At 44.8% G+C, this 19,882-nt stretch overlaps 1 pseudogene; it reads right to left on the bottom strand.

Moving 5' to 3' along the window:
* Window positions 1–13,752: 13,752 nt before the first annotated feature.
* On the bottom strand, window positions 13,753–17,724 carry LOC134398355 (ubiquitin carboxyl-terminal hydrolase isozyme L5-like; annotated as a pseudogene).
* Window positions 17,725–19,882: the final 2,158 nt, after the last annotated feature.

The raw sequence follows: 19,882 nt of genomic DNA, 5'->3' as shown, positions 1-19,882 counted from the left end.
CTAAGCAACAGTAACAACGTGTAATGTCAGCTGATACAGGTTGCTAAGCCCCTCGCCTGACTCCTCTGGGCTTTCCAAGGTAATCCTACTCCCCTTTCTGCCGCTTCACTCCCCACCCCATGAAGGGGGCAGTGCCATAGTCTGGAGCATGAGCGAGGCATGGCCGGGGCCATTGGTGGCTGGGTGGGAGGTCGCTCACCTGCTGCAAGCCCCGGCCCCAGCCTAATCTCATGCGAGCTGGCCCAAGGATGACAGGCCCAAGGCTGACAGGCAGTTATCTTTCTTCGGAACTTGGAACTTCCATAGAAGGCTGCAGTTCTGAGAAACGTCGCTAGATGGCGCCAGAGGGCAAAACCTAGAAATGGCTTGGAGGCGCCCTCTGGCCTTCTATCTTGGAACTTCCCTAGATGGCAGTTATTTTTCTTGGAACTTCCATAGAAGGCCCTGTGAGCTCAGAATTTTTAAACATGCAAATAGGAGAGAATGCAGAGGCAGTGGATTGGCCTATAAGTGCAAATAGGAGAGAACATGCAAACAGGAGAGAAGGCAGAGGCAGTGGATTGACCTAGTGGTTGGTGATGTCACCAACCAGTAGGCCAATCCACTGCCTCTGCCTTCTCTCCTATTTGCATAAGTGGCTTGGAGGAGGCCTCTGGGCTTTTATATATATAGATAATAATAATAATAATAATAATAATAATAATAATAATAATAATTACATTTCTATACCGCCCAATAGCCGGAGCTCTCTGGGCGGTTCATAAAAATTAAATAATAATAATAATAATAATAATAATAATAATAATAATAATAGTTATATGAGATTGATGTTAATAAGGGATGAAAGAAATAACTATGCAAGGAATTTTAAAATTGCCATTCTTGGGCAAGGTGCTGGAGCATGTGGCGGCCTCACAACTATAAGCCATATTGGATGAAACTGATTACCTAGATCCATCCCAATCCGATTTCAGGCCAACAGCCTTAGTCACCTTGGTTGATGACTTATGCCAGGGAATGGATAGGGGGAGTGCAACCCTGCTGGTTCTTCTGGACCTCTCAGAAGCTTCTGATACCATCAACCATGGTATTCTTCTGGATTGTTTATCTGGATTGGTCTTGGAAGGCATGGTTTTAAAGTAGCTCTGGTCCTTTCTGGAGGAGCAGTCTCAGAAAGTGGTGCTGGGGGACCTGTTTCACCCACCCATGGCCGTTTCCATCTGCATATCCCAGGGAGGCTGTGGAACTCCTAAACCAGTGTTTGGAGGCTGTTTTGGGATGGATGAGGGTGAACAAGCTGAAAGTTAATCCAGACAAGATGGAGGTACTGTGGGTTGGGAAACCAATTACTTTAGATGGAGGTTTCCAACTGTTCTTAGATGGGTTGCACTCCCCCTAAAAGGCCAAGTACGCAGTTTGGGAGTTCGTCGTGGTCTCTGAGCTAACTGGGCAAGCCCAGGTGGCTGTGGTGTCCAGGAGTGCGTTCTACCAGCTTAGGCTGGTACACCAGCTGCGGCCTTATCTGGAGAGGACAGACCTGGCCTCAGATATCTACACACTAGTCATGTCCAGGCTGGGCCACTGTAATGCACTGTATGTAGGGCTGCCTTTGAAGACAGTTAAGAAACTTCAGCCGGTGCAGACTGAGTCACCCCAGTATTGGTGGGGATGAGGCAGTTTGATCACACTGTGAATGACTTTTGGGGAGGGGGAGTAAAGGCCAGGTAGCAATGCCTTGTCACAAACATTTTATTCATCATTCTAAAGGAAAATATTCCATAATATTTTCTATTTTTCATATTTTCATTTTTTCCAATTTTTCAGGAAAAAAAACCTTAAGGAAAATGGGGTGGTGCGGAGGAATGGCGAAAATGTTCTTCCTCCCATTTTTTCCATCCCACACTCTCCCAGATTTTCACATCTTTGGTCTGGCATGCCTAGAGAAAAGGCCATTTGAGTCACCAGCAGCAACAGCTGCCAAGGAACGGCTCCTTGACCCCAATGGACACCACCCAATTACCAACATTTTATCTTTCCAGATTTGGCAATCTGACATCTGAACAGACCATCACGCTGCCAGTTTGCTTTTCAGTCCACACATTATTATTATTATTATTATTATTTATTTATTTATTTATTTATTTATATAGCACCATCAATGTACATGGTGCTGTACAGAGTAAAACAGTAAATAGCAAGACCCTGCCGCATAGGCTTACATTCTAATAAAATCATAATAAAACAATAAGGAGGGGAAGAGAATGCAAACAGGCACAGGGTAGGGTAAAACTAACAGTATAAAGTCAGAACAAAATCAAGTTTTAAAAGCTTTAGGAAAAAGAAAAGTTTTTAGCTGAGCTTTAAAAGCTGCATTATTCACATACATTATTCACTGCACAACTATGCATGTCTACTCAGAAGTGTGTTCCATTGAGTACTCATATAAGCAAGTGTGTATAGGATGGCAGCCTCAGTTTCCTTCCAGTCCATGACTGACACTTGAAGATGTGAATTCCTTTCATTTAAACAACTTTTGTTACAGGTAATATAACACTTTAGCTACGGTGCTTGTTTTCCGGTGCTAGTTTCATATGTAAAAGCAATCAACTACAAGTATAAACTTGCTGGTGTGAATGGATCTCCTAGGTGTATTGGAAGAGTTACTCACTTCTTTGAAGATTGAGGATGGGCTGTTCTCCAGGACAGAGGAAGCAAACAACTCCCAGCAGCAGGAACTAATGTTATGTGTTTTGAACTTCTTATGCAGTTAAGGCAGAACTTTGGCCATCTGCACAGATCCTAAGAAAATGAGGAAGCTATGTAGGTCAGAGGGGATCAGAGTAAACATTGATTTTTCATTTGCTTGTAAGGTACCATCCTGGTGTTAGAACATCGCCAGAAAAAACAACTCTGCTTTTTTCCTTGATAGCAAATGCCAAGAACCACATATTAACTATTCCTAATGCTAAGAATTAGATTGTGTTGGAAATCTTGCCAGCAATCGTCACATTCAGAAAATCCATCATCTGTCTGACTGTAATGATATCTTTAATCCTTACTGGCACTCATCCAGCCATCTATCCATTTCTTTGCTATCTCACCAATTCAATTGTTTCTTGAGAGACAACTATCCCAAGCCACAAATGTGTTGGGATTTTCTGGGTGCTGATCTGATTCAAGGATGTGGTGGTGGTGGTGGTGGTGGGGGGACACCCATAGAAAGAGGGAATCAGCTCAGCCGAAGGGCACCTTTTTAAGTTGCAAGATCCAATGAATACAGGAAATCACATCCAGAGAGAGAGCAGGGCATGGGCAATGTTAGGATAAAAGCAGCAAGCCCTCCTAGCCAAGAATTCCAGCCAGGGACTGCAGAGTTTCAAAACGGAGTGTGAGAATATAATACCAAGTATTGATATAGCATTTGCAAGCATTCAAAGCACTTCACCTCCCAATTTGCCTCAAATTTCACTTGATGCAAAATCAGGTGACAACTTGAGCAGAGGGCAGTAGGAACGAAATGGAATGGAAAATTGCACACGGACACCTACAATTGATACGTGTAATAGCTGTTCATCTTTTGCATGTTTTTTTTTAAAAAAAACCTCTCACCTCATGATAGGTGAGCAGCACGCCAAACAGAAAGCCCAGGGCTAGCTTTGCATTCCCCTATGTTTTTCCTCTCCGTTAAGTTTCCATGGGTGGGTGTTGCTTTTCAAAGTCAACCGACCGTTTGCTCTTGCTACAAAATGCTTGTGCCCTGTGAAAATGAGGTGTGGGATTTGACATGGTTTGGGATAAGGTTTTACTGAGGGAGACATACTTAAACGGAAGCAGACATAACCTGTAATGCACACTGAAAGTTTTATACAGTACAGGGCTCTTCATTGTATTATTATTATTATTATTATTATTATTATTATTATTATTATTATTATTATTATTAATTTATTTATATAGCACCATCAGTGTACATGGTGCTGTACAGAGTAAAACAGTAAATAGCAAGACCCTGCCGCATAGGCTTACAATCTAATAAAATCATAGTAAAACAATAAGGAGGGGAAGAGAATGCAAACAGGTACAGGGTAGGGTAAGCAGGCACAGGGTAGGGTAAAACTAACAGTAGAAAGTAACAGTAGAAGTCTGCACAACATCAAGTTTTAAAAGCTTTAGGAAAAAGAAAAGTTTTTAGTTGAGCTTTAAAAGCTGCGGTTGAACTTGTAGTTCTCAAATGTTCTGGAAGAGCGTTCCAGGCGTAAGGGGCAGCAGAAGAGAATGGACGAAGCCGAGCAAGGGAAGTAGAGGCCCTTGGGCAGGCGAGAAACATGGCATCAGAGGAGCGAAGAGCACGAGCGGGGCAATAGTGTGAGATGAGAGAGGAGAGATAGGAAGGAGCTAGACCGTGAAAAGCTTAAGTCCTGCACCATCATTGTATAACTCCTGCAACTATAATCAAACTACAATAACCTAATTGTAGTTTGATTATAAAAGAGAGAATGTCTAAACTGACACCAGCTGTTCTTGGACACAATTCTTTACTGTTGTAGGGATGTTTGAGACATCGGAAATGGAATCAAATGAGTTCAAATTTCTACGAATCCAACCCGCAGTGGACCAGCTTTTCCCAAGTTGCATGGATTCTGTGGACTTGCAAACTGGTGTTTTCGTTTGTTTGTTTTTTTACTTCCTGGAATTTTATGCCTAAAACAGGCTAGATCTACACTACTCCTTTATAGTGGTATTAAAGCGCAGTGATAACTGTTGGGGCATATTACACATTCCATACACTGCTGTCATAGTGTTATTTCCTGCTTTTTATTCCATGCTAGCCAAAATACCATAACAAATGTCCTTGTGCGTCCTATGAGATCATGAGTTTCATCAGATGAGCGTTTTATCGCATGCTAGCTACTGCCCACTTACAGATAAATATGTATCCTTTAGGCAACAACATCCTCCTCCCACTTGGCTCCTGCTCCTTCCTCTTGTTTTTCCATCGCAAAATAGACCCCTTTTAATCTGACTTTTTAAAAAACAAAACAAAATGTGCCGCCATTTCCTGCTGTGTTCAGGAAAAGCAGCACAATAAAAACAGCCCCTGAATGAACCACGTGGTCTTTGTTTACTTGCTCTTTCCCCTTCGGGCAGAAAGAGGAAGTACTGAGGGACAAAAGTGGGTACAGAGAAGCGATGGTGAGGAAACACGATTTCCCCTGTGTGATGATGCTCATAAATGCTCAAGGTGGATAAAGCATTACTATGATGGAATCATAATGATTTGAAACAAGGTGTAGATTTGGCCTTGTATTTGACTAAAAGGAGAGAGAGCGCTGGGTGTCATCTGCATATATCTCTATATGTATATCTCTATATGACTTCATCCAGCAGTTTCATGTAGATGTTAAACAACATCAGGGATAATATAAAGCCCTGTGGAGTCCCATAAGTGCCAATAATCCACCAGTTCCACTTCCTACAAACACCCATGGGAGTGGAAACAGTGCATTACAGTACCTCCACCACCCTATTTCCAGTCTGTTTCAGTTGCACATGTTCTCATTCGTAAGTCCACTATGCCCCATTTCTGCATTAACCTGCATTTTTTTTATCCACATGAAAATCCTTAATGAGACATGTCTTTTAAAATGAATTTTCTTACGAAATACACATTTCTAAAAATAGTTTCTCTCAAAGGACACATTTCCAAATGTCTTTTTTTTCCTGAAATGCATATCGGTACATCTTTTGAGCTAAGAACTGCATCACTGAAGTCAAGGACTTGGGAAAACTGAAGGATGACTGCATTCCAATCCACACAATAGTCCCGGAAGTGTTGGTTCACTTTGAAATGCAGACCAAACAAAACCCTAAAGTATACCGATCAGAACAGCACCACTGGCCAAAGGACAAGCTGGTAAAACAGCCAGGAAAGGTCCATTGAGCTGTGGGGAGTGTAAGCTATCAAATTGGTCTTTTCCTCAACTAGCCTGTTAATTACCCAAAGCTATCCTCCCCCTACCCATGGCCACACTGATAGGGGAAACCAGGGCTGGTGCTACCATAAAGGCCACTCAGGCGGCCGTCTAGAGCGCCAAGCTAAAAGGGGCGCCGTGCAGCGGAGCACTCACGTGCGTTGTTGACTGTGAGCTGGGCCAGCCCAGCCAGAGGATTCACCTGGGCCTGGGCGGGCGAGATGGCACCCCATGCCCGCCCAGCCGAAGCGAAGCCAGGGACGCTGGGGTGGGGCGGCTCCACGTTCGGACTTCCACCCGGAAGCCGTCTTCCCAGAGCTGGGAGGCTGCTGCCGCCAGAATAAAAAAAAGCACGTGGCAAGCTCTACCCTGGCCCAAGCCAGCCTCTGCCTTACTCCCAAGGAAAGGGCACCGGGTCGCCTCGCCTCTCTCCTCAAACAGGCCGCGATGTCCAGGCAGGCGGGCAAGCGGGACTCCCTCTCCCTTCCCCCAGGAAAGCTAGGGACTTGTGGACTCCTCACAAGGCAAACTCTCCTGCTTCCCAATCCTGCACGCGTGGATCAACGGGACTTGCATCCGAGAAAGTGTTGCACCAGGAGGCACCAGTGCGGCCCGATCCGCCTATGCCTCCTTACTCAGAAGCCTTATTCCCCCGAGTAAACATGCGGAGGGGATCGGGACGCCAGGATGCATAGCAGGTTGTATTCGCACGGAAGTAAGTCCCGGTGAATTCCAGACGGCTCGGTCCCAAATCGAAGTGAGCCAGTCCCAGCTCTCCACTCGGTGCACACGTTCGGACTTCCACGCAATTTGGGTGGTGGTGCAAGTAGCTCGCCTTGCCTAAGGTGCAAAATAGTCTGGCACCAGCCCTGGGTGAAACCCCACCCCTAGGTATATATCAATATCTGACATAACCCCCCCGCAAAGCCTCCAGCAAGCAAAAACGAAGCTTTAACTGTCTCTGAGTGGCAGCTACTGAGGAGCAGATGCTGTATGATTTTAAATGTCCCCACCTTCTCCTCCAGGGAGTGAGGCTATCAGCCAATGTGTCTAGCCACTTGCTAGTCTCTCTCTCCAGCTGGCAACCAAGACTGAGGGGGCAGAAATGATAAGTGCCTTTTAGAGACATTTTTGAGATGGAGCAGGCAGACATGTTTTTTTTTTTTAATATGTTTTCCATGTACCGCATCCAAATTTACTATATTCCAGGCTGTATTTCAGCTTCTTTACCATGCAAAGCTGCAAACACACACCAGGCCCTGCTGCCAAAATGTTGGCATGTGACATGTTTTAACTGAGAATGAAAGACCAAATCAAACTAAAGAAACTGAAAAACACTTATCATCCTAGTATGATGGTGCATTTAATGGTCAGGAATTATCACAATGATATGCAGCCATTATATTGACACCAACATGGTCTCCATTGACAACACACAGAAAGAAAATAAATAAGGGGAGAAGAACCTGATATTCTAACCTAAGTCCAGGATCATAATACCCCAGTTTATTTCCTGCTGCGTGCAGGGGAGGTTGCATTCTAAAATGCCCACTAGAGGGTGCTGTCCATTGAAATGTACAGGCCACGTGGTCACTGCTCTCTTCTCCGTGCAATTTTGCTCATTTCAATTGCGGAACAGAACCAGGAAGCAAAGCAATGGTAAGGAAACATGATTTCCCCCGAATGAAAGTCCTTTTAGTCACCAGTGTAATGAGCACAAGGAGTAACTTGTGTTTCAATGTATGATTAAATCTCTACTGTTTTCCCACTGCATGCACTATCACAAGCCTTTGCATAATATGGTTTTTAATTGTGTGAAAACAATGCATGTTTCAGTCTAGAAAGGGCTTCAGATTACATCATGTTTTTCAAACACTACTTGGATCACAAAAATTTGGGTGAAGGCCTATTCACCACACTTTCTCATCATTGCACATTAAGCTTTTGTATCGACTCACTGCTCTTTTTTTCTTCCTGCTTGTGGTGGAACCTCATGGTTTGACTCAGTGATTCCCCAGCCGGAGAAGGGGGGTCTGACGCAGCCAGCCCAGACACACGCCCCTTCACTGCTGCTTGTTAACCCTTTGTAGTCTAGGTTCTCAAGGAAATGACACCACACTCCGGAGATAGGGTCCAAACACTTTTATTCTTCACACTACCCACTTCCGAAAGGGTCCACACATTAAGGTAAACACTTAAATGGTTTTGGGGGAAAACACGGACAAAGGAATAACACACTCAGGACAGCAGGGACTAATACCTCCCCTCCCCCTTTTTGATTTCACACTCACTACCCACTTAACCACCCACCAGCCGTAACTCCGGCAAGGTGCCTTGCCCACTTGTACCCAAACCTAATCTAAAACAAAACAAACACTTAACACTGCGACTCAACCTCTTGCTGCTCACTTTGACTCGGCTTCACGCCACTTGAACTGACTCTTTCCCTCAGCGGCCACGTGGGACTTCCACCATCCATCCAGCCTGGCCTGGATGCTCTTACTCACCATGCACTCACCGGACTCCTAACACCCATAGGAAAGAGTCCCTTGGGTGCCCAAGCTTTTTATCCCTTTCTGGGACCCCCTTGTCACCAGACCCACCCGGACCAATAGAAACCCCATAGCAACCCACACCTCTCCCGAAGGGAGGGGGGAATGCTCCCAGACATTGCACAGCTGCAACTTGTTACTCTCCCCCCCAGTACCAGCCCAGGGAGGCGTTATCAGATGCCAGGCGCTTCTCGCTCAGCACGGCCTTGGCATTTCACTTGCTACTCCCTTCTGGACACAGAGAAACCCCCTCCCTCTCCCTAGGATGAAGCAAAAAATGTTCTCTTAAAGGAACCATGGGCTCAGCCCATGGCACTGCTGAAAACTATAAACTATGAAACATGGATAATATTTTGGAACTGGTATCCGGGACCTTTTCCCATGAAAGCAGATATCTAACATACACAATGTCATCTGTGTATACATGGCATCTCTTGCTTCAAAATGTTGTCAGGACTCAAGCTAGCTGTTTTGATGACATTAATATACACTGATACAGCACACGCGCACAAAGTTGCCTGTTACGTGCATCAATGTTGTTTTTGTTTTTGCATTGCAAGGCCGAACCTGCCCTCCACCAGCAGCACCACCACCACAAGAGCTCCTTGTATTCGGAAATGTTCAAGAACGTAAATCTATTATGGCAGATGGGAACTCATCAGCTCAGCAATGTACAGCTCCTTCTCAGTAATTATGCATGATAAACATCCTGATTTATTATAAGACATCTCATTCAATGGCATGATCTCTTCACAGGGACACGTTACCAGCTTACTGATCGAGCCAGGCTGTTCCCAGCTTTCTGAAGGTGCTATTTTTGAAACACGTGCTTCTTTCCCTTCAAGATGCTTGATAGGGCTGCATTTTGAATACTGAGAGCATCATTTACATTCAATTAAAATTTGCAGCCTCCTCCTCTTGATCCAAGTCCTAAGCGCCCATCTGCATTCACTTTGCGTGTAAGACTGGAGAAGTGCCATTAAGATCCACCATATTTTCTCTCTCCTCTTCCTCCACCACCAAGTGCAGATGATCTGAAAGTGCCTGAATTACAAAGATTGTATTTTCTTCCCTTCGGGATCTCCCATCTCTCTCCCCCCACCACCATTCATTCCAAAGCTATATTTCATGGCTTCTGGCACATCAGCTTCTTTCTTCATGAGACACTCACATCCATTTCTGTAATATTTCATTCAAAGCTAATTGCTGTAGGGCAATTGCACGAAATGCAGATTACGTTTAAATCATAGAGGGAGCACTCAATAATTCTGGTGAATAAAAATGCAAGTCCATTGAAAATCTATACATACATAAAACTCCGTTGGGGCGTGTGAAGCCACTCGGGGTGTCATGGAGCAGGAAAATCATTGCTTTTCCACTCTCAATTATCTCCTCACTGAAGTGGTTTTTCTATAAAGACAGAAGGTGTCAGGCTAGTGCTGAACTAAAGTATTCAGCTCTTTTTCTTCTTCTTCTTCATCATCGTCATCTTCATCATCATCATCATCATCATCATCTTTGGCACATTCTGGACTGAGTTGAAACCCCCTCCCTGAAGATTGTAAAGGCAGGGGAGGGGCAAACGTGGCAGGACATTCAGGTGTGGGGGATGTATTTAATTTCTCTGAGGCAGCTGAGGGGTTTTTCGTTTTTCTTTCTTTCTTAAAAATAGAAAGAAAAGCCTTGCTCTGTCACTTCAAGTGGGGCGTCGTTCACTCTGGCTGCAGTCCTGAAAGCCACTGGAACTTCTGTGACACGATGACATGGGGGCATTGCAGGTGAAATAGGGGGAAATAACTAGACAAGACAACTGTATATGGCAGTGGTTCCCAATTAGCTAAGTACTGCAGACCCCTTGTTTTTCAAATGCCAATCCGTGGACCCCCTACTTTTGAACATTTTGTTATCTCTATGGTAGTTAACTGTGCGAAGCAATTTTTTTGGCGAAAATGAGGGGTAGCCCCTAATAAGCAAAGGATTTTATGTATACTAAAAACAGGCCATAAAATTTGTGATATTTGTGATATTACCATGCAAAAATGGCAATGATTTAGTTAGGAATATAAAGCCGAATTTAATTTTACTAACGTCTAGTTTACAATTGAACAAATTGTGACCTGCTGAGCAGCTACTAAACCTAAATGTGATGGCAGAAATCATGCCTCTTTTTGTCCCAAACAATCCCTTCCACATCTGGTTCAATATTTCCTACTTTTAATCTCAAATCTGGATCAACATTGAGCCAATTTCTATGCTTGTTCTTCATATAACAAAATGTCGAAAATGTTTGTTCACAAAGATATGTGGAACGAAAAGGAACTAAATGTTTCAAAGCTTTTTCACCTAACTTCTTATAATCAGGAAAAAACTTCACCCAGAATTGGTCCAGTCTATATCAACAAGTGCATCTTGCTCTTCCGCAGATAGAGTTGTTAGTTGTACATCACCACATTCAAAAGGATTCCTTATCCATGAGTTTTCAGGATTAGGTGCAGGGAAGTAACCTCTGAAGCTAGTTGCTAAATCATGCAGGTGCTCAGTGATGTTATATTTTAATTCTGGTAGGAATTCGTCGTCAGTGGACTCCAGAAATGAATGAATATGTGAATGGTGCCACGGACCCCCTGGGTGGGTTATGTGGACCCCCTGGGGTCCGCGGACCACCAATTGGGAACCCCTGGTATATGGAATAAAATTTGGGCCACATTTATTAAAGATCTGCAAAGGGAAACTGGCAGGCCCTAATCTACACCAGCCACTAGCTAGGCATTATAACAGGCGAAGCATTCTATGTCTGGAGAGTGGTGTCAGACAATTGCTACACCTAGGCCATACCCCTTTTGGGGAGGGTAGACTGACCCATGCCACTCACCCCCCCAGGCCGTAAAACACCGGTTGGAGTGACAAGAGTCGGCCTAACAGGTGGCCTTATCCCTCCACTGGGGCTACAGAACCCTCAGCGGAAGGCCTCAGGTTTCACCTGTCACCAAACAACAGTGCCACTGAATGATCACCAACCCTTTTCTCTAAGCATGCTCGCCCCTAACAGCCTGAGCCAAATGTGACCAAATTAGCCTGAATCAGAATATTACAATTCCTAAGACACTCCCTCTCCCCTTAGAGTGTGAAGTAGGCAAAAAGACACATAGCCCAGGCCAATCAGACTATGTGCTAAAAATTCCTACTCAGCTCCCAAAAGGGCAACCAGGTAAAATCCACACTGCATACAGGGAGGGAGGGAGGGAGGGGAGCTGCATTTTCAAGAAGCCTAGAGGGCTGGGTGCAGCCACCTTATATAGGCACATCCACCCCGCCCGCCCCCCCCAGCTACTGGCACCAAATGCCTACCCAATGTGGGGCAAACACATCTCTTCTCCCCCATGCCTGCAATAGCCTCCCTGTGGCCATGTGCCAGGACACAGGGGAAGGGCATTTCTTGAGGAAGAAAAATGGCTACTCCCATGGGCCCTGAAATAATTGGAAATTCTACAGTTTCTTCCTCTTATACATTCACCCCATGTGTTCAGAACCTCTTTTGGCCAGAGGATCAAATTCGATTTTGAAGAAGCTTTGGGGGGGCAGGTTTCTAGTGGTGAGTGGGGTGGAAGGCAAAAGGGGCAGGGCCAAACTGGTGAACAAACCAGCATATTCCAATTTAAGGGATTTGCAGCCTGTAACTAAGGCTTAGGAGAGGCATTTCAGCCTTTTAGAATGGGGAAGAAACTGCACAAAACCTGGGATAGCACCAAATGATTGGTGGTTGGGGGAAATGGATGGGGCCAGGAGATGGGGCATAGCCTTCTGGAGAACTGTGGGGGCTAGATTGGAACATAAGAAGAGCCCTGCTGGATCAGACTCAGGGTCCAGCTAGTCCAGCACTCTGTTCACACAGTAGCCAACCAGGGAGCCACAAACAGGGCTCATGATGCAACAGCACCCTCTTACCCATGTTCCCCAGCAAGTAGTGCATATAGGCTTACTGCCTCTGATACTGCAGACAGGCCATATTTACCTCCCATTCCCCCAGCCTTAGAGGCTTCTTTGAGGTGGTTCCACTGATAAAGGTGGAGTACTTTTTGCCACCATAGCATCTGCATAGTGCTGTAACACAGATCTATTTTCAGTGGTTGGGGAATTTTCTCAGATTGGTTCCTCAGCTGATGACAAGGCAGTGTGAGCAGAAGTTAGATTGGGATGTACTGGTACATCTTCATGTGGCTTACAATAGATCAGCAAGGATTTCCAACTCCCAATGGTTTAACAGTAGTGAAAAGAAAAGGCCTTTATTATGCTAAAATAAAGATCTTCTCTACATGAGTGATTTATTTCACACTTATGATTGGGCACTCATGGAAGTTTGCAGGTCCATTACGTGACATCGTCAACCTCCAGAACGTCTCCCATACCTTCCCCTGGAAATCTCGCTACAATTGCCGGATTAATTCCGCCACTAGATGGCAATGTTTCATTGTGCTTTATGGAACATTGCTCAGAGGGGAAGGTTTCAATTATGAGTCACATGGTCATGTCTGAAGGAGCCTGTAGTGAACACAGAAAGGCCCGACTAAAAAAGGCTTGGGAAGGGAGCAGGTTTTTCCCTTAATGTAGAAATGCTCAAAGAAAGCATTATTAACATTCAAAGCCCTAAACGGTTTGGGGCCAGGTTATTTGAAGGAATGCCTCCTCCCATATGTACCTGCCCGGACCTTAAGATCATCCACAGGGGGCCTTCTCCACGGGCCCCTGCCAAAGGAAGGGAGGCAGGTGGCTACCAGAAGCAGGGCCTTCTCTGCTGTTGCACCCTGGCTGTGGAATGAGCTTCCCAGAGAGGCCCACCTGGCGCTACACTGTACTCCTTTCATCGCCAGCTGAAGACCTTTTTATTCTCTCAGTATTTTAAAACTTAATTCTAACTTAAATTTAAATTTTACTGTTCTAATTCTGTATTTTAATCTTCTGTATTTCAATTTCTGCTGCGTGGTTTTATCCTGGTTGTGCTTTTTATACTGTATTTTGTATTTGTGTTTTGAGACTGTTGGTTGTTTTATTACGGTTTTAATTTTTGTGAACTGCCCAGAGAGCTTCGGCTATCCCCAAAACAGGTCCAGCTCCTTAGATAACTCTTTTAGAATTATGGCTGGTTCTGACTGAACCCTAGAACGGATTCACAGCCTGCTGAAATTGGAGCCACCAGTCTCCACTGGATTTGCGTGTGAAAAGATTTGTGGTTACAGTAGTTGTTTTTGTATGGCAGGCCTTACATCACACATCCAGTCAACTTGATTGCATGGCCTTCCCTCGGACAATGCAGTTCATATAATCTTCCACATACAGGAATGTAGTCCACAAAAAAAAAAAAAAAAACCCAAAACCACATCTTCTTCTTTTGCTGTTGGCTTTGCATGAAGCTCAAACATCTGTTGTCTAGCAAAACCGTTGTGGACTTGTCAAACCACTTCCAAGTTACTTAATGCCAGGCCCTTCATCGCTGCCTCAAAACTTTGAGAGAATGCTTCAAATTCTGATAATGTTTCTCCTAAATGGACGTCTTGATGGATACAGTTTAACAGCACACTTTCTATGGCTTGAGTTGCAACATATTTATTTATTTATTTCATTTCATTTCATTTTCAACCTTTGTATACTGCTCCACATCTAGACAGATTCCAGACCAGTGAACCACAAGAGATAAAATGAACAATAACAAAAAGTTGTTCAGAAAAAACAACAACACTATCTAATGTGGAAACCAGAATAACGGAGCCAGCTGGTTCTTCTCCTGGGGGATGTCCAGTCACAGACTCTCAGCCCAACCTACCTCACAGGGTTGTTGTTGTGAGGATAAAATGGAGAGGAGGAGGATTATGTACGCCGCCTTCAGGTTCCTTGGAGGAAAAAAAAAGGTGGGATATAAATGCAAATAATAATAATAATAATAATAATAATAATAATAATAATAATAATAATAATAAATGATACTGTGTTGGAAGGTGGTTAGCTCGAAATTGAAAGGTGAGACAGGGCAGGAGGGAGTGTGGGCCCTCCGGTCAGAAAAAACTGCAGTGCCGGTGGCCGTTCCCTGTCAAGCCCGCCCCCTGCTGTGCGTTCCCACATTTATCGAGAGCTATGGCCACTGGATAAGCAGAACTGAAGCCTTGTAGCAAACAGTAAAAGTTGCAGTTAATTGAGACTTTAAAAATTTGCATTTTCCAGGGTGGGGGGTGGGGGGGTTAGCCCGACGTGGCGGTGTCATATTTTTGTGAACCGCCCAGACAGCTTTGGCTATTGGGCAGTATAAAATGTAATAAATAAATAAATATAAACATCGCAGCACCATTGCACAGCCACTTTGGGGCTGTTGGAAGACCTAAAGATGGTAGTGCACGCACTGGTAACGTCAAGGCTTGACTTCTGCAATGCGCGCTACGTAGGGCTACCTCTGTGCCTAGTCCGGAAACTTCAATTAGTCCAAAATATGGCAGCCAGGCTGGTCACCAGTACACCTAGAAGTGACATTACACCAGTTTTAAAATCTCTTCACTGACTGCCGATTAGTTTCTGGGCGAAGTACAAAGTGTTGGTTATTACCTTTAAAGCCCTACATGGTTTGGGTCCAGGCTACCTGCAGGATCACCTTCTCCCGTATAATCCGCCCCGCACAATCAGGTCCTCTGGGAAGAATCTACTTCAGCTAGCAAAAACTAGATTAACAACTGTTACCCAGAGGACCTTCTCTTCTGCTGCCCCCACATTGTGGAATGGCCTGCCGGAGAAGATTAGTCAACTTGACAGCCTTTTAGAATTTAAAAAAGCAGTAAAGACTGATCTATTCTGGCAGGCCTATCCAGTAAAATTTTAGAATGTTTTCAGGATATTTTAAAGAAGTTTTAATCATGTGTGGTATGTTTTTAATCACTTTTTAACGTGTATTTTATATCATGTTTTTATACTGTTTGTTTTATACTTTGAATGGTTTTAGTTTTTGTGAACCGCCCAGGGAGCTTTGGCTATTGGGTGGTATAAAAATGCAATAAATAAAATAAAATAAATAAATGGGGTTAATAGAGCATATGGACTTCCCCCTGGTTGCCACTGGAATAGAAAAATCAATCCAGTTTTCTGGTTCCAAGCTCCATCATTTCTTCAACCTGTGCATCCCTACAACTGACTCCCTTGATGAGCTCTGTGAGTTTCTCTCCATGGTGCACCACTTACCCTCGCTGGCTCCTCCCACAGTGGTGTTAAAACAGCAGTAGCGGCATCCTATTTGGCTCCCTCAGTCCACCTTAGCAGAGGCTCAGATTTCACCCCCCTCTCTCACCTGAGGCACCCAATGCAATGCTAAGAGAACGCCTTCTCCCTTGCCAACCTGCCCGGTCACTGAGGTCATCCGAGGGCCTGCTCCTGGTGGTTCCACATAGATCCATTCTCCGATTGGAGTCCACCAGGGGAAGAGCCTTCAGTGTGGTGGCCCCCCTCCTGTGGAATTCCCTGCCTCTGGAGGTCCGGCAGGCGCCAACTTTGTACTCCTTTCAGCCCCTCCTGAAAACATCTTTTTTCCAAGAAGCCTTTCCTTAATATGCAGCCTTGAATCTGTTTTTGCTTCTTTTAAATTTTGTTTTAACTGTTTTAATCTGTTTTTATTTTCATTTTTTCTTGTACACCGCTGCGAAATTTTTCAATGGGGAGCGGTATATAAATATTCTTAATAAATAAATAAATGCTGCTCCTTTCCTGGCTGCCCCTGCAGCCGACAGCTTTGACAGGTTACAATTGTCTCTACTGTATGTTGATGTGACCAGTGCATGGGTTACTGCGGCAAGGTACAATAGCGAGAGAAAGAAGCGTCACCAAACCGAGGAAAAAAGGGGGAGAGCAAAGCTCTGGTGCTCTAAATCTCTATTTTTATTCTTAAATTAATTCCTCAATGTACTCAACGTGTTTCAGACATGGTCCTTCGTCAGGGGCTACACATGAAATAAGTAAAACTGCCAATTAGACACACATCAACTTGAAAATGAAACATGAAACAGTTCAAGGTTGAACATGTAAAACAAGTATAACTGTCAATTAAATATGTAAAACATTTTGAAAATGAAACCTTGAATAGTTTAAGATTAAACAATGGGCAAGGTCAGATTGCTCTGGATAGGATTGCAGCTATCTTATCAACCTAAGGGGCCCTTAGGTAGGGTGACCAACTGTCAGGATTTCCCCGGATTTGTCCTGGTTTTTGTTCTTTCCATGGTGTCAGGGGGGATTTTCTATAATTTTCAATAATGTCCTGGAATGACACACCTTCCCCTTTAAGGCTGCCATTACCATGGCAGGAGGGAGTGACATGCTTTCTTGAGGCACATCATTCCCCCACCCCGAGCTCCAATTGAGGTCTTAAAGGGGAAAGTGGGTCATTCGTGGACATTATAGAAAAGGCTCCAATTGGAGTGGATGGTGGTGGTGCAGAATGAAATCCTTTCCCCTCCTCCACTCCAATCGGGTTCTTTAAGGTGGCGGGGGAATAACGTACTTTCTGCAGGACTCAGAAAGCTGCTTCCCCCCCCCCACACACTAGGTGTCCTCTTTTTTGGTTTCCCAAATATGGTCACCCTACCTTAGGCACCATTACCTCCTGCGCTACCACAGATAGTGTTGAGTCCAGAAGTACCCCCAAGCTGTGAACTTGGTTGTTCAGGGCGAGTGAACCCCCACCTTCATCTGGATCAATCATATTTTTTCCACCAAGGTGCAAAGGACAGCATTTAGCCCCCCACCCTGCATTTTGCCTCCACAACAACTCTGTGAGGCAGATTAGGCTGAGAATTTATTATTCGGGCTGCCCCAAACATTCATCTCCAGATTTGTCAGACCTGCCTTCCTGATTGGGGAGAGAACTTTGGGGAGGGGCAAAGATTCATGTGGGGGGAGGTTGAAAATGTACTATTTTAAGGTTTTCAGAAGATTGCCCTAAAAGAAACAACCCCACCCCCTAAATTTAAGAGCCAATCGTAGTGGCTAGAAAGCCCAGCTGCCATGCACATTCAAAATGGGACCCCTAAGAGTGATGGTAACCCACCTCTTTTTGCTGTGCACTGCTCTGGGAAGATGCAGTGCCACAACAGAAAGTCTTCTAAGGGGCATTTGTGGCGACATTTCCAAAGCGTACAGGAGCTGCACTGCCGGCGGTCATTCTGCTGAGCCATGGTGGCACTTTTAAAGGCTAGGAAAAAGGAGGAACTAAGAAGCCTTCGGCCTACCTCCTTACCTGAACTCGAAGTAGCACTGCCACCGCCATCCAAATTTTCTCCACCCTCACCCAAAGGTCTGTCCCCCTTTCTGTTTCCCCTCACGAAGCCCAAATGTGGAGAAATTTGGGAGCATAGAACTTTTGGGTTAGCTGCAGCTAGAAATGTTAAGGTTAAGAAAACCAAGAAACAAATACCCCCCCACACACACACGAACACAAACCCCAGGAAAAAGAGTGTACTTGGAATATATATATATATATATATATATATATATATATATATATATATATATATATATATCCTACCTTTTTTCCTCCAAGGAACCAATGTGGCATACATAATCCTCCTCCTCTCCAAAAACCCTGTGAGGCAGGTCAGGCTGAGAGTCACCCAGTGAGATTCATGGCAGAGTGGGTCTTCTGGAGGCTGCCCCCCCCCCCGATTCCCAGTCCAACACTCCAGCCATGCACTACACCACACCATTAAGTTTCCCCCATCCCCCCATCTCCCCCATTTTCCCCTTAGGCCTTTGCACTGCTAGCTCTAGGCTGATACTGCAGGCTAGGCAGCATCTACACTACGGCTTATAATGGTATTGCAGTGCACCGACAACTATTTGGCCCATTGACACATTCCATTAAATGTTTTCAAAATGCTTCCAAAGTGTTATATCCTGCTTGGTGCAGTTCTGGCCCTAGATGGCTGTGATGAACCACCAAGCTCCTTCATAGAATCATAGAATAGCAGAGCCAGAAGGGGCCTACAACAACGCCATCGAGTCCAACCCCTTGCTCAATGCAGGAATCCACCCTAAAACATACTTGAAGGCCTCTAGTGTGGGAGAGCCCACAACCTCCCTAGGTAACTGGTTCCATTGTCATACTACTCTAACAGTCAGGACGTTTTTCCTGACGTCCAGCCGGAATCTGGCTTCCTTTAACTTGAGCCCGTTATTCCGTGTCCTGCACTCTGGGAGGATCGAGAAGAGATCCTGGCCCTCCTCTGTGTGACAACCTTTCGAGTATTTGAAGAGGTACCAGAACACTGGTGGCACAGGGGAATAGTGGCCTGGACTTGACCGCTGGAAGCCCTTTCCCAGGCTCCATACAATGCTGGCGTGTGATTCAGTAGTACATCATAAAACTAATTTTTCTCCTTTCCCCCCATGAAGCACGGTTGAGGTTCCTTACGTACTTGCTGTCACCCTCACCTTCCTGTAATGACCATTTCTTAGGCCATTGTAATATTGTTTGGAGCAATTCAGCCTCTAAATGAGATTAATGTAAGTGCTGTGATCAGCAACTTCCCTTCCCATCCTCCCACTCAGTAATTCTCTCCTCTTAAACCCTTGTGGAGAGCCAGAAATTGCACAATGCTATCAACACCAAAATGCATCCATCGCATTGGATTTTTGCTAATTCTCTGTGTCCCTTGTCCAATACATCTAGATTAGAAAACCTTTCAGCGTGGTTATTTTTGTCTTGCCTCCTCCAGCGTGTTTCCCTTTCTACCTTGGCTGAGAAACGGCTATTCAATTAAATGAAAGCCTTGCAGGGTGAGGAACAGAGCTTTGACCGGACCAAGTAGAATGAAAACGTTCAATGTTGGGTTGTTGTTTTGTTTTTTTGGTTTTTTTGGTAAAGTAAAATGGGAACTTACGGGCCTCTTTTCTGTCTCATACCAAAAAGGATGTTTAACCATTGATTTTCCATCCCACCCCCTGCCCACAAATTCAATTACTAATTCTTCCTAAGCTTGTCATCGGTACGATAGAGCAGCGGTCCCCAACCTTTTTGGCACCAGAGACTGGTTTCGTGGAAGACCATTTTTCCACGGACCGTGGGTGGTGGTGGTGGTTGAGGGGATGGTTTTGGGATGATTCAAGCACATTACATTTATTGTGCACTTTATTTCTATTATTATTACCTTTGAAAAGGGAAGCTGCCCCCCCCCTCTTGCCTTCGTTCCTTTCCCCTCACCCCCACCCCGCCCCGACACTTCCCCGGAGGTGTGGGGGAATCAAGAGGCAGAGAATCCACACACAAAAAGCAACAGCCCACCACAACCATCTTACGTTGGCGCTACAGCGCCGGGCCTGCTAGTGAGAACACAG

Source organism: Elgaria multicarinata, chromosome 1, assembly GCF_023053635.1.
Source record: "Elgaria multicarinata webbii isolate HBS135686 ecotype San Diego chromosome 1, rElgMul1.1.pri, whole genome shotgun sequence".
Lineage (NCBI taxonomy): Eukaryota > Metazoa > Chordata > Lepidosauria > Squamata > Anguidae > Elgaria > Elgaria multicarinata.
The sequence above is the reverse complement of the archived record's forward strand: the minus strand, read 5'-3'. Positions and strand labels throughout refer to the sequence as shown.